Here is a 14628-nt window from a genome sequence, read left to right as displayed (position 1 = left end):
CATGTACTTTACTTTGTATCAAACTTACTTTCAGCAAGAGGCTGAAATGGAGAGATACACATGTATATAACTTATGTATATTTCTGCATGTATATTGTATGTATGTATGTATACATATATGAAATACACACACATATCTGTATATTTGTGGATAATATATGTACATATATATACACATATATCTATACAGATCCAAAAAATATAACTCATCCCCTCTGGAAAACCCACCCCCACCCCATCTCATACCTGTTAATGGAATCCAACAAGAGCTGGTAGGATGGGGAGAAAGTTTCTTGGCTATAGGGTAACCTTCCTGAATACCTAGCTCTGGTGACTGACCAAGGTGGACTTAAGATTTCTCCTCAGCTTGACTAAACTGTACACAGGCTTCTTCCTAACTATGTGTCCCTGACCTCCGTTTCAGAGCATTTATTTGAGAAAACTTGCAGTTGTAAATTCTTTTTCTGTCTTTTTGAGATGAAATCTCCCAGCCTCTTGCTTTTGTGTTAGACTTGATGTTTGTACTGAACTTATTTTTGTGTTAAACTTGGTGTGGGCCCTGCTCAGTCTCTAAGCCTGCTGCACTCTCTCTGTGGAATCTGTACTTACCAGTTTCAGCCTGTTCTCACTCTCTACTGTGACTCTGCCCTTGAATTCTTTCCTGTGGCGAAGTCAAGAACCTGGTAAGAGGACTAGGTGGGTTGAGGCTGGCAATCAGGCCCCCTGGATCCTACCTCTGACATCAGTATTGTAGAACTCAAAATATTGGCCATTGTGCTAACCTGCCATATTGTGGCAAGATGATGAGTACAATGGTGATACCTACCGTTTGTGAGAAAGCCACAATGCACCTAGCCATGTTTTACGTACTTTTCTGTTTATTATTAACTCATTGAAATCATACAATAGCCCCTTTTACAGATATGGAAAATCAGTCACAGAGAAGTCAAGTATCTAGTCCAAGATCACAGATCTACTAAATGATGGAACTGGGTTTTGAACTTAAGCAGTTTTGTCTTCAGTCCTGTGCTTTAACCCACTGAAAGATGTATGTGATTTATTTATTCATTTTTTCATTTTAACTAGCTCCGTTCACTGACAGGCACTATTTTCCTAGGCCTTGGAACTATAAAGATGACAATGACACAAGTGAGGAACTTTCTACTTAGTGGAACTTACAGTTTAGTGGAATGCTTACAAACGTGTAAACACTGACGATGATTTCATGTGACAGGTACTGTAAGCGAAGTTCACCCTGGAGAAATGCAGACACAGAGGAAGATTGCGAATTTTCTCTGCGGGGGATGGAAAATGGTAGTTCCATAAACAAGAGCTTCATAAGAGAGTTAACTCGTAGGATGTATTTGCACTGCAGAAGCTGTACAGGGTGTATAAGGTAAGTGACAGGAAAGAAAGTGGAAACTGAAAGAATATTTATTGGCTAGAGCATGGAGGTCCAACAGTGCTGGGCAAGGAGGTTAGAAATGTAGACATGATCCAGATTAAGAAAGGTCTTTCATCAGCTGGTGAGGAGCTGGGAGGCTTTCCTTTTGAGTTGCCTTTGAAATTCCTGAGGGCATGTGCTGCATTTATTCTACCTTTCCGTCTTCTACCAGTTATAAAATTACATTTTCTAATGTGCTTTAGTGCACTGCACATTGTTGGCAGGAACATATGAAATCTTTCTCTGACAGTACTTCATTGCTGCTGTTTTATGAGTGACACATGTGAAAACTCAGAGCTCGGGCCAGCTGGCACTTAGGAGGCTCTGGTGACCTGCGTTTGGAACAGACCTTGACCTAAGGCAGTGAAAGCCCTTATGGAGAGATTGCTGTGAGTGAGCTGCTGAAATGTCATGCTCACCTCACTCTCTGCTTCACTGCTGTCCAGCTATTCCCTAAATGGCTTTCTTTGGTGGTGAGTTTCAGACTGAATATTCAGGCCCGGCAGACAAAATGGAAACCTGCAATTTGTGATTGAAATACATCATTGGAGCTGTAGCCTGAAGATGTTGCAGCTTTTATTCTGAGAATATGCATAACATGGAAAGGTAATTAAATTCCCCCATCATGGTTGCTGTGCTTGGCTCAGTATTTGAGGAGGAACTGCCTTGCGCAACTTGACCTCTGCCTGGTCCACTGGGCATTTGGGTGACTTCTCCAGTTTTCAGAGCCCTGTAGGGACTTGGATTGATGGGAGAGTGGGTGGAGGTGACCTCTGCTTGAATGAGATTTCAGCCTGATGCCATTGGCTCACTTTTGACAAGTAAAGCAATCTAGTGAGCTTTCTTGGTGACCAATAATAATATAGTGAATTAGAGAAAAACATTAATATTAAAACTTAGTACAGGGAAAAGTACCAACAGAAGTCAGAAGAATGTGGATTTGAGTATCAGCTCACCTACTTTTCTGTAGTATTTCCATTAAGAAATCATTTAATCTGAAGTTTTAGTTTTCTAAGCTGTGAAATAATTTCTGTCTCCTGTAGTTGGTGTGAGGAGTAAATGAATTTATGAACATGACAATGATTTGTGAACTCTGAAACACATATACTCATTAATAAATCTGACAAGATCAATAGTCTGTAGGTAGTATTTTCATACATTTTAGATTTTAAGTGTAATACTTGCATAGTAGTAAATGTATCTGTTAGCAGTAGGCTGTATTTCATAAGAATTTTTTTTCTAGTAGCCTATCCTTCAGTCCTCTAATTGTAATCATGGTCTAGAGATGGCCAAATCATTGAAAGAATAAAAATTATTAAAGTACATTAATCTCACCCTGGTGGACAAATGATGTGGGAACACCTCGTGAGTTTCTATATCTGAAAAATGGGGATAATGATACCTACCACAGAGAGTAGTTTTCAAGACTAAGTAAGTTAATTCTTGCAAAGCACTTAGCATAACATGTGAAACAGTATTTAATGAATGTTAGCAACTGTTTTTATTATCATTATTTCAATGCTCACAATCTTCAGGCTGTTGTAAGGAATGTTTAATGTCATTCTAGGCACAGTGGAGAACCACTAAGGGATTTTAAACCACTTTTGAGTCATTAGTTTGTATCTTGAAAATAACCCTCACTTTGCACAAGTCAAGGTACACTCAATGACAGAGCACCATGTCTCAAATAGCTCCTGTACCTTGTTTTCTGTAGAAAATAATTTGACCTTGTGAATCTAGTATAAAAAACAACTTTCACAAAGATGATTCATATATTAAATAATAAATGGAAACTGACAATTTAAAGGAATCCTATGAAGAATTTTTAGAAGGTGTTTATAAATTTTATGCTGAATGACCTTCTAACTTATTTGAGCATGTTGAGTTTTTATTGCAAAATTGATCTATATTTAATATAGGAAAATTAGAAAGAAAAATTAGCAAAGAGATAGAAATTTAAATCTCCCATTGTCTCATCATCCAGACACAATCATTGTTAATATTTTGGTATACAAGTTTGTTTTAATTTAGATTTTCAAAATTTCACTCACTTGAATTGGGCATATGTCCTTAGTGTTTAGTTCTGAGAAGATAAAAGGCCTGTCATGAGAACTTTACTTCAAATTCAAAAGAAATTCAGTTAGAATTTTAAATTCCTAATTCAATCCAGAGTTCCTTTTGTTAGTTTTGTTTAAATATGCAATTCAGACGAGAGTGAAGGAAATCTTTTGTGGATTGCTTTCTAAAACTGGAATAATCAACTTTTCTATTTTACATTCTTTGCACCATAAGCAATAAATCACAAATTGTCACCTCTGTACGTAGTGCATTCTAACTAAATTATCCTGAAGATGTCCAAAGGGAGAGCCACTGAAAGAATGATTTAAAAGAGGAGAGTATATCTGAGTGAAATACTTTTCAAAAATGATTCACAGAACATGTCTTTTGTGAATTCTTGAATGTCACTCTGAATATATTTTGTCTCCATCTTCTTTGCTGGTCTTCTCCCTGTACTCCTACAAATTTTGGGGTATTATAACTGACATGCCTATTCTCACAACTTATTATTTATTTTTTGTTTGACATGCTAGACATTGGAAACAAGTGGGATAGAATATTTTCATGTAATGATTGGAGAAATACATTCGAGGAAGTGTGAATACACTACATAGTCAAGGGCAGCCACAGACTGTTTTGTTCTTACCTTAATTTGTGGATACATGGACAGCCCAGAAAGTCACAAGGCTATGCTGTCAAGTAAATGAATGGTGCCATTCTTTCCCCCTGTAAAAACCAGTCAAGAGTAAATCAAATTTACTTTAATCATAGCACCGTGATATGAGCAATTATTACAGTATCAGCCTAAGAAAGAGATGGTTATATTTACAGCTAGACTCTACTGTAAAAAGTTAGAAGGGAGAAGTGGAACACAAGTAATTCCTTTAGAATAAACTTCCATTTATTTTTGGGGATTATTTCTTCAATTGAATTTAATCCCAGGAAGCAATAAAGTAGGATTCTTTTTCTCCCATTTATCCTTTGCATATGGTCATAGGATCAGAGGGGTGGTAAACATTAACAGACTGTCATCTAAGTTTAACTCTCATCAAAGCATGATAGAGGATGACACATGAAAACTCTTCTCACTTAAATGGGCAACAGCAGTGTACTGGCTTGCTTAGCTTGTCATGTCAAAGAAAAATTGCACCAGACAAGTTAAATAGGCAAGGAAGACTTTATTCAAGACTATTAGTACAATAAGGATCAAGACTACTGCAAGAGGAAAAAGGGGTGGAACTCAAACTCATAGAAACAAGAATTTTTAAGAATTTTTAAGTGCTGGGGTGAGCTAGTGAAAAAGTACTGGGGGACATTATGAGAGAGAGGTTGCTCGATGTGATTAGGCCATCTTTTGTTAATTGTTGCTTGTGGAAATTAGACTCCTACCCTCCCACAGAGACTGGGAAATAGGGACGCTATCTTCCTTGATGAGTACATTTCAAAAGGATGGCTCCCAGGTTCTTGAGAAAGACATCCTGGGTTGTGAAACTGGCAAGAGGCTGGGAGATTTCATCTCAAAAAGACAGAAAAAGAATTTACAACTGCAAGTTTTCTCGAATAAATGCTCTAAAATGGAGGTCAGGGACACATAGTTAGGAAGAAGCCTGTGTACAGTTTAGTCAAGCTGAGGGGGAATGTTAAGGCCACCTTGGTCAGTCATCAGAGCTAGATATTCAGGAAGGTTACCTGTAGCTAAGAAACTTTCTCCCCATCCTGCCAGCTCTTGTTTGATCCCATTAACAGGTCCGAGATGGGGTGGGTGTGGGTTTTCCAGGAGGGGATGACTTATATTTTTTGGATCTGTGTACATATATGTGTATATATATGTACATATAGTATCCACACGTATACAGATGTATATATGTGTGTGTACATTCATGTATGTATACATGTAATATACATACTGAAATATACATATATAATATACATGTGTATCTCACCATTTCCCTCTTTATTTGTCTGGAAGGGATATGCCTGAAGTTAGGAATCTCTGTTAGGAAGAGTGCTTTTTGTTCTGTTAGGATAGCAACTCCTATGTAAATTAAATGGCAATTCTTATCTGAAACATTACTTTACTGTTGAAAGACTTCATTTAATTTCTTCTGCTGTATTATAAATATTGCAGAGTCTATTTTTCTAATGTTTAAGATGATTAAAGCTCTTATTATTCACAGTAACTATTTTTAACACTAATTTCTACTGAACATAATACTTTATTGGAAAGAAGCAGGTGGCATGGCATATAGATATTTTAAATCTTATTTATTAAATAACATGATATAAAGCTTGAAAAGTATACATGAGAACAGAAAGTGACAAAGTATGAGGAGCACACAGAAGAAGAAATGGTTGATTCTGACTATGGAGGATAAAAAAGGCATCATGAGAAAGGTAGAATTTAGGTGGATCTTGAAGAATGACATGATTTTGATAGTTTGAAAGAGAGAAAGGGCAGTGTGAGTAGGGGTGCCCATGAGCAGGAGTAAAAGAGTGTCCAAGGAGTGGTGAATAGATGGATTAAAACTGGGTTTGGCAAGGATGCCTTTCAGTGCCTGTTATAGACTAAATATTTGTATCCCACCAAATTTGCATGTGGAAACCTAATCCCCAGTGCAATGGTATTTGGAGGTGGAGCTTTGGGGAGGTGATTAGGCCATGAGGGCAGAGTTCTCATAAATGGGATTTATGCCCTTGTAAAGGAGGCTACAGAGAGTTACCTTGCCCCCTTCCACCATGTAAGGACACAGCTAGAAGGCGCCATCTAGAAGAAGGCCCTCACCAGACACCGAATCTGTCAGCATCTTGATCTAGGACTTCTTGGTTTCTGGAACTGTGAGAAATTTCTGTGGTTTATAAGCCACCTAGACTATGATGTTCTGTTAGAGCAGCCTGAAGGGCTTAAGAGAGGGCCAGATCACAAACAGCCTTCTATGCTATCCTAAGAAATTCTAATTTTATTTTATTTTTAGAGAATAAGAAAGAACTAAATGCTTTTGAAGGTTGAAATTGCAGTAGATCTATTTTAAGAAAGTGATGACTGGACTTGTGGATTACTGGAAAGTATGTGGGGAGTTTAGAGGTGGTGAGGACAGTGAGGGAGCTATGAGAGTATTTGCTGTAAGTGATGTGGTCTAACCAAGGCCAGAGGACAGCACCAGTCCCAGAATGTCTAGGCATTATAGGCAATAAATATTGGCTGAATGCAGTACTGAATGAAAAATTTAATTGTGTATGAGAGATAAATAAAAGAGAAAAATGGGGGAAAATAGCTCAAGTGTTTTTAGCTAGAATTACTGAGAGCATGGTGATACAATCATTATACAAATTTAACCAAGGGTTTATGATATATTATGGTATGGGGCCATGGAAGAAGTATGAGGGTACTTCAAAAAGTTTGTGGAAAAATAGAATTAAAGGGTAATATGAATCTTTCCATAAACGCTTTGAAGTGCCATGGCAGCACCTCCCTCTGCCTGAGGGAATCAAGGACGATTTAGTAAGGAGGGGATTGATCCTGCGTGTGTCAGGTGGAGAAGGGGGGCACATGTGGCCAGGGCAGGTGAACGAATGGGCAGAGAGGCTGTAAAGCAGAATGGGAAGACAGGATAGGAGCCCAGGGTGGATGGTGAGGAGTGGACAGAGATGGACTGGAGCCAGAGCTGTATTTCCATGCAAAGTTTTGTTTCCATCCTTATAGCAAGCTGTTGTTATTGTTGTCATTATTATTATTTACTATTGCTTAGCTGAATTAAGCCTATTAATTTACTAAATGTTCTCATAAAATGGCATAGCGGATGAGAGAAATTCCCCCACAGAGCTGTGTTAGCACATAATAATCAACACTGCTACCTACTCTGCTGCCCTGTAACTCCAGTTGACAATAAAGTAATTGCTTTTTCTCCTTTTTAAGGCATCACTGTACATAGTTTTCATTGCAGAATTATATGATTTTCTCTGAATCATTTACAAACCTTAAGAAGCTGTCTCATTTGACATATGAATTATAACACTTTTTACTACTTTAGTTTCCATAAACCATTTTCTTCTGCCCTCTTTCTAGAATTAAATGCCATGACTCTGAAGACATCTTTGCAAAATTATTGTTTTAATACTATTATCATATTTCTGGAATTACCCAGGTAAGGAATTAGTAAATGTAAATGCTTGATCTCCATGGAATCTCTTGGCATTGGCCACACATCTTACATTACAAACTTAGAAGAAAGCAGATGGGAAGTTTAACCCAAAAAGAGCTGATTCAGGCTGATTTTTTTTTGGTGTGTGCAAGTGAACAGATATTTTTGTTGCTTCAGGTGAAACTCTCTGAAAGGCAGCACAATAGAGGGTTCATCCCTGTTAAAATTAACATTAGTTGACGGGCCGAGCCCGTGGTGCACTCGGCCGTGACGCTCCCATCGCGGGTTTGGATCCTATATAGGAATGGCCGGTGCACTCACTGGCTGAGTGCCGGTCACAAAAAAGACAAAAAATAAATAAATAAATAAAAAATAACATTAGTTGAAGTTAAAATTAGTTCATGTTAGTCTATCTCTAGAATAAAACTCATGAAAAGGATTTACATTTCCTCAGTTCAGAACTCGTACTCTATCCTTTTTAGGGTATTCTCCTCCCCCTATAACCATTTGGCTTTTGAGGAAAATAGAGAAATTACCAAAATTTTGGATTACATCCAACTTGTTGTGTTGGACTGAGATACACATAAAGTAAAAAGACAGAGCACTGAACCACAGGGAACCCTCATGGTTGGGGAGCCTGGATCCCATCTGGACATACCTGGGCTCCCTGGCAGGGGTCTTATGAGTACATGGCCCCTGAGGAGGAGGGTCTCCTGTACTTGTGTGCACACCCTTCTAAGGAAGAGCAAGAGGCTTTCACACGCTGTTTTACATCTGCAAATTAATCTTAATGTGAGTTATCTCAACTTGAGAGCATCTTCACTAATCAATATTACTAATCTGTTCCTAAATCTAATTTTCAATCCAGGATGTACACATTTGCAAACCCTGAGACATTTCTGCCACTCCAATTTCTTGATGAAACTATTTACTATCTAGCTTGTCACTGTCACTGCTTCCCACCTCCTCCTCCCATCACCTCCTGTCCTCTCGCATGTCCCATACCTTCAACATGATCTTGATGATCTTCACCCTCACCCAGTCCTACTCTCTACAGCCACTGGTTTTTATAATTCTTTGTCATGGACTAACTTCTTATCGAATCCGTCCTTTCATCAGGTGGCCTGGTATAGAAAGCCCATAAATCCTGGAAGAAGAACTGGTCCAGATAAATTAGCCCTGGTAGTATTGGAAAATCAGCAATTATGGAATTATTTAACCCTGAGTCCCCAAAGGCAAATGATTGTATTTAACTGGCTGCTGAGAGCATTACGGGACGTGCCTCCTAATGACTAATACATTTTCCTGGAATGGGAGATTTAAAATCTTTAGTTTGCTATAGTCTTGACTTTTACAGAAGAAATCTTGTTACCCCCAAAGCTTCTAGTTGTTTCCATCTCTTATAAAGGTCTAGTCTCAAAGGAGACAAACATGTATGCTTTTCTGATTGTAGGTAATATGGAAGGGTTAAATTATTTCTCCTGATCTTAATCTTACTCTTATACAGATGGAGGGATATCTAGATATCTATTTTCATGCCACACACATGAACATTTTTAAAGTAGCTTGTTTTAATTTTTGTTTCCTTTAATTCTTATATGAAAGATGTTCTTTGGTTTTTCTGAACACTCAAACTTTACAAACCTACATTGAAGTAAAATATTTAATATTAATTCAACTTTTATTTGGTGATGTCTTCTTAGTAAACTGTTTTCTTCTACTGCCTTTGGCCCAGTCTTTGAAAATGGTTTGCATAGATACAGTTTCAGGGTGCATAGTCAAGTGCTTATTCTCTGTGAATATGTGCAAATAGTCTATGCAAAGTAGCATTATTATCTATGGGTCAAAACTATGGCTTTACTAATTTGTAAGCCTTTTAAAAACATTGTCACTATTCCATCTTTGTTCTTTTTTACTTCATTCCATCAGTTTCCTCATAGCAATTAGCAATAAAATCCTAGAAAGAGATGTATTCTTGGAATCCACCCAAGGAAAGGCAGGCTTAGAAGACAGTGTCTCTCTTCCCAGCCAGTCTGTGAACGGGAGAAGGAAGAACTCTGAGGGTGGATTTGGTATGAGTAGCTTTAAAAGGAAGCAGGTTGTCTTAACCCCTGACAGGACAGGACACTTTTCCATGGCTGTGCTCTAGGATGAAAATGGACATACAGAATCCAGCTCTGGGTGATCCCCTCTCCACTTCAGCACCAGCCACATTTTGGCCCCTCTGGGCCTTGTCCCCACCCTCCAGTGTGGGGAGCTTTCCTTCCAGGTTTCCTGCTGCTTTTGACCCTGTACTGGTGTTGGGAAAATAGAATAGTTTGGTCAGGCCCCTTGCCTGGGGTCTCATTGAGTGTGGTTTTAGCACATCCATTGTAAGCAAATTGTGTGTGTGTGTGTGTGTGTGTGTGTTTGTGTGGAGTTATTGCTCATGTGTGCCAGTGTATCTTCTTAGTTTTGTTGCTATTCTTGTGTTCTTCAGAGACAAAGAGAGAGAGAAGAGAGTAGTTTGAGTGAAGCAGGCAGGTAGGCATATGCCTCAAGTGTCTGCTTGGTGCCGCCATGTTTTCCAACCTGTGGCTCTAAGGACCTTTTGGCCAGTTACCTAGTTCATAGACCTGCGTGAAGGGGTCTTGTGACCCAGCCTGGCATGTGAGGGGTCTGGGGACCCAGCCCGGCATGTGAAGGGTTTGTGACCCAGTCTGTGAGCGGGCTTGAGGGGTCTGTGGGCTCCAGACCCAGCCTTAGCTCGACAATCAGCCTAGTCAGTGAAGGGTTACCAGCAAGTGAAAGAGCACCACAACTGGCATAGTCATGGTCGAATAGCTTTACAATTGGCGTCACAAACAGGATTAAGAGCTAGACAATTGGCGATGTTGACAGGATTCTGACATTAGCCGTGACTCACAAGTGACTTAGTTGGGCAGGATTATGCCACAATTGGTGACTTCATCCTGTACCTGTAATACAATTTTGTCCTGAAAAGCTAAGGCCAAGTTTGTGTGACTCAGACCACAGGCTGCTTCTTCTGGGGTATACCCCTGCTGTCTCCACAGAACCCATACAAAGTTGGGATCTCTGGGCTCCCACAGAGACCCTGCCTTCCTTTCTCTCTCGAAGGCTCCAAGCTGGAGGGCAAGGCCTGCAAACCATGACCCAGGCCCATCAGTCCTTAGGGAGGTTTTGGGAGGTCCACTCAGTCTTTTTGAGAATAGAGCTGATAAGGACAAATATTATATAATTCCCTTTACATGGGATATCTAGAATAGTCAAATTTATAGAAATGGGGAGTAGAATAGGAAGTTGTTGTTTAATGGATACAGAGTTTCAGTTTGAAGATGTTCAGTTCGGGAGATGGATGGTGGTTGGTGATGGCTGCACAACATTGTGAATATATTTAATGTCAATGAACCGTATACGTAAAAATGGTTGAGATGGTACATTTTATGTTATGCATATTTTACCAGAATTAAAAAAATAGAAAATTGAACTGGTAGTCGACGTCAAATGCTGGATTTCTAAAAACAAAAAAAGAAAAAAAATAATGAAAAACAAGCAAGCATGTTGGGTTTATGAGTCTGCTGAATGGATAGAGAAGCTAATGAGGACAGGAGCAATAAAAGCTCTGAGTTGTTCTCAACCCAGATGTTTTAAGACCAAAAAAAAAAAAAAAAAAAAAATATATATATATATATATATAGAGAGAGAGAGAGAGAGAAAGAGAGAGAAAGAGAGAGAGACAGAGAGACACCAGAGTTTCCTGTGCATCAGGGAGACCAACAGCAGTAAACAGAGTATTATCATTTGTAAATGGAACAGAACAAAACAAGCACCTCCATTCAATAAAAACTAAACATCTGCCCAGGCGAGTAGAGACTTCCACTTGCAGGTGGCAAGTTTCAGCAGCCTCTAGGGCAGAATTTGGATAGAAAAGGCTGAGGAAGGAAGCACCATTCCAAACAAGTCAGGATCCTCTTAGCATACAGGGAGGTCCCCATTACAGGTTTGTCAGCACAAGGGATAAAATAGAATTTAAGTTCCTAAACTTGATTTATGATGGTTCACTTCTCAGAGACAGGGAAAAGGTACAGTTCATCTGTGAGGGTTATCAGGGCAGAACTAAAGTATCTGTAAATGGAATTGAAACTGAATTCTAGATCTTTTCACAGTCTTATACAGAGTGATATTTCTTACTTTTTAAAGTTAAATTTTAAAAAAATTTTATATGTATTTATTTTTGTGGGGTATAGTGTGTTGTTCTAATGCATGCACATATGTTGCTTTGCATTGCTTTACCCCCCATGGGTTTGTCACCCCACTTCCCCTGGGTGATGGAGACGCAAAGTATTACTCAAAGCCCGTCTCTACTGAGCAGTGAGAGGCCCCAAAGTGGTTAATCTCCCACCGGAACCCTCAAGCAAGAGGGATCCCTTCCTGCATTTATTTTCCAGACCAGGAAGTTACAGGAAGAGAACAAAGGTGGGGTTGTAGTTTAACAATATAGGTTGGTAACTTTCAGAGAAACAAGCCAGATGACATTCCAGTAAGGCAATTAAGTGGTCCTATCAACAACAGTTTGATCTTAGCAAACATTCTTTCCTATAGCAATTTCTCTGCATCTTTACATAACAATCAGTAATTAGTCTGTCTTTTGAGCCAACAACCTGCTGTGCCACAATTCTTATCTTGCACCAGAGACTTATAGCCTGAGGGAAATTTCCAGTCCTGCATAAAGTCAATATTTGAAACTGCAAGGCTTTGGAAAACCAGGCCCTGTGAAGTACATATGCTTTATAGTATATTGCATACATATACTGCACAATGATTCTCCTAGAGGTATATAGCACAGTTTTTTATCCATTAATCCACCACTTCTCTCTCATACAAAGTGATATTTCTTAGTTGCAAATGCTTAAAAGTTTGTCTAAGAAGCTAATAATGAATGCAGACTTGGAATTATGGAAGTATAATTTATCTTGATGATCATGAGTCATTTTTTAGACTTGATAGATATTGGTTTTTCTCATCACATTTATAAACCTGGAGTTTGTGTGGAGGTTTTTCTACCCTGGAGTGTTCTATCTACCCCCGTAGCCTCTGCCTCCATGAGGCTGAGTTAGAGGCCCTCCTGTGTTTTACTCTTCTATACTTTCATGAAATCTCCTGCCTTATAGAACTTTTTAATGCTTGCCACTTTCCAAAGTGTACTCTTTGAAGCTGGTATGTGTGCTATGCCAAGAAACATTTTCACCAAATAAACCTGTGGATTTTTTGGTTAAAGATATTTCCTAGACACATGTTGTTTCAGAGACTTTAATTTGCTATTGTCATTGTGAATCTCTAAGATAGAGTATTGACCATTTCCAGTCCTCATCTCAAGCCATGGGCCACTTTTTTGGGAGTAGCACCTGAGAAGCTGCTGTTCTCCTGAACACATGTTAAGAAATGTTCCATACGTAGGCATTGGTCATCTTTTATTTCCCTTAGTAGCTTGTGTGAGTTAATCTGAAGGCTGGAATTCTGACTTGTACATTTTTGTTTTCCCCAAACTGAATACAAGTACCTAATTATGGAAAGAGTATTTGTTATTTGAATCACTGAAAAATAAGTTAGTTTAAAGTGAAAAAGGCTACCTGAGAAGATCCTTAGGGACCAAAATTATTGACATCCTAATTTGAAAGATACATATTTACTTGTATATATGATACAATTACCTTCACTTTGCTTTCATTAAGGGACTCAACAAACATTCATTAAACCTCTCATGTTCCATGTACCTTGATCAGCCCTGACCTTTAAAGATGAGCAAGACAAAGCATCTGTCTGTGAGGGATGACTGAGGGAGTCATTGTTATATTTTCAAAAAGGATAATCTTTTGCTAAAAATTACTAACCCATATTTGTTTAGACATCTTAAGTTCTTTTTCAGTTTACAAGACTGGGTCTCTCAATCCCATATCTTTCATGAATAGTAAGAAAGTTTTACTATCAGTTCCCATGTTGAACATTTTGTTATACTGAGAAGTCAATTAAGAACAAGGTAAGGATTTTTCTGTATTTATTGATCTGAGATATACTGCTGATTACACAGAAAAGACATGTCTATGCTCCAAACCCTATGATCTTGTTATAGAATGAATTATAAATTTACTTCAACTCCCATTCTCAATTATTGATAGAATCTGTATGAGTGGGAATAGTCTTCAATTTTAAGCAGAGTAAAAGATGTCTTTGTCTCAGTTTGTCATGTTTTAAACACATGCCTAAATAACTTGGTTGCATTTTAGATGGATTGAATCCATGCCCTTCTACCAAAACAAATTGGAAGAAAACAAGTTTGCTTTGTGACAATATGATTTATGGGTTTATTCAACAAGTATTTTTTGAAGGATTAAAGTGATCAGATACTGCAGAAGATTCAAAGTTAAAGAAAATATAACCTTCAAGGACCTCATATTCTATGGGGAGATACCAAGCAGTAAAATAAAAAGACAACACTTTACAATACAAAGTGATAAAAGCTGCATGGGCATAGTGGGTGGAAATACAAAGGAGGAATGATGAAGACTTTGTAAGGAGAAAGAGATTTCAGATAGTAGTTAACATTTAAGTCCTTAAATTAAAAGTGGAAATTTTCCTAAAAAGAAAGAAAAGGAAGAACATTTCAAATAGAGGGACTAGAATGTCTGCAGGCTTCCCCACCCCCCCTCCGGTAGCTAGCTGGTACAGGGATCTGAACCCTTGACCTCAGTGTTACCAGCACTACGCTGCCCCAGGTGAGCTAATCAGCCAGCAGAGGGACTAGAATGTGACAAGAGCCTGAGTTGTATGACAGGGAAAGGTGCACTATGAGACTGAAGAGAAATGTTGGAAGCTGATTGTGAAAACCCTTATGTAGCATGATAACACATTCTGGACTGGATAACAAGAAGTCAAAGAAGGGTGATATGCAGGGAATTGATAAGATCATATTTATATTTAGAAAGATCT

The sequence above is a fragment of the Cynocephalus volans genome, chromosome 5 (genome assembly GCF_027409185.1).
Source record: "Cynocephalus volans isolate mCynVol1 chromosome 5, mCynVol1.pri, whole genome shotgun sequence".
NCBI lineage: Eukaryota > Metazoa > Chordata > Mammalia > Dermoptera > Cynocephalidae > Cynocephalus > Cynocephalus volans.
Note: the sequence above shows the minus strand (reverse complement) of the source record.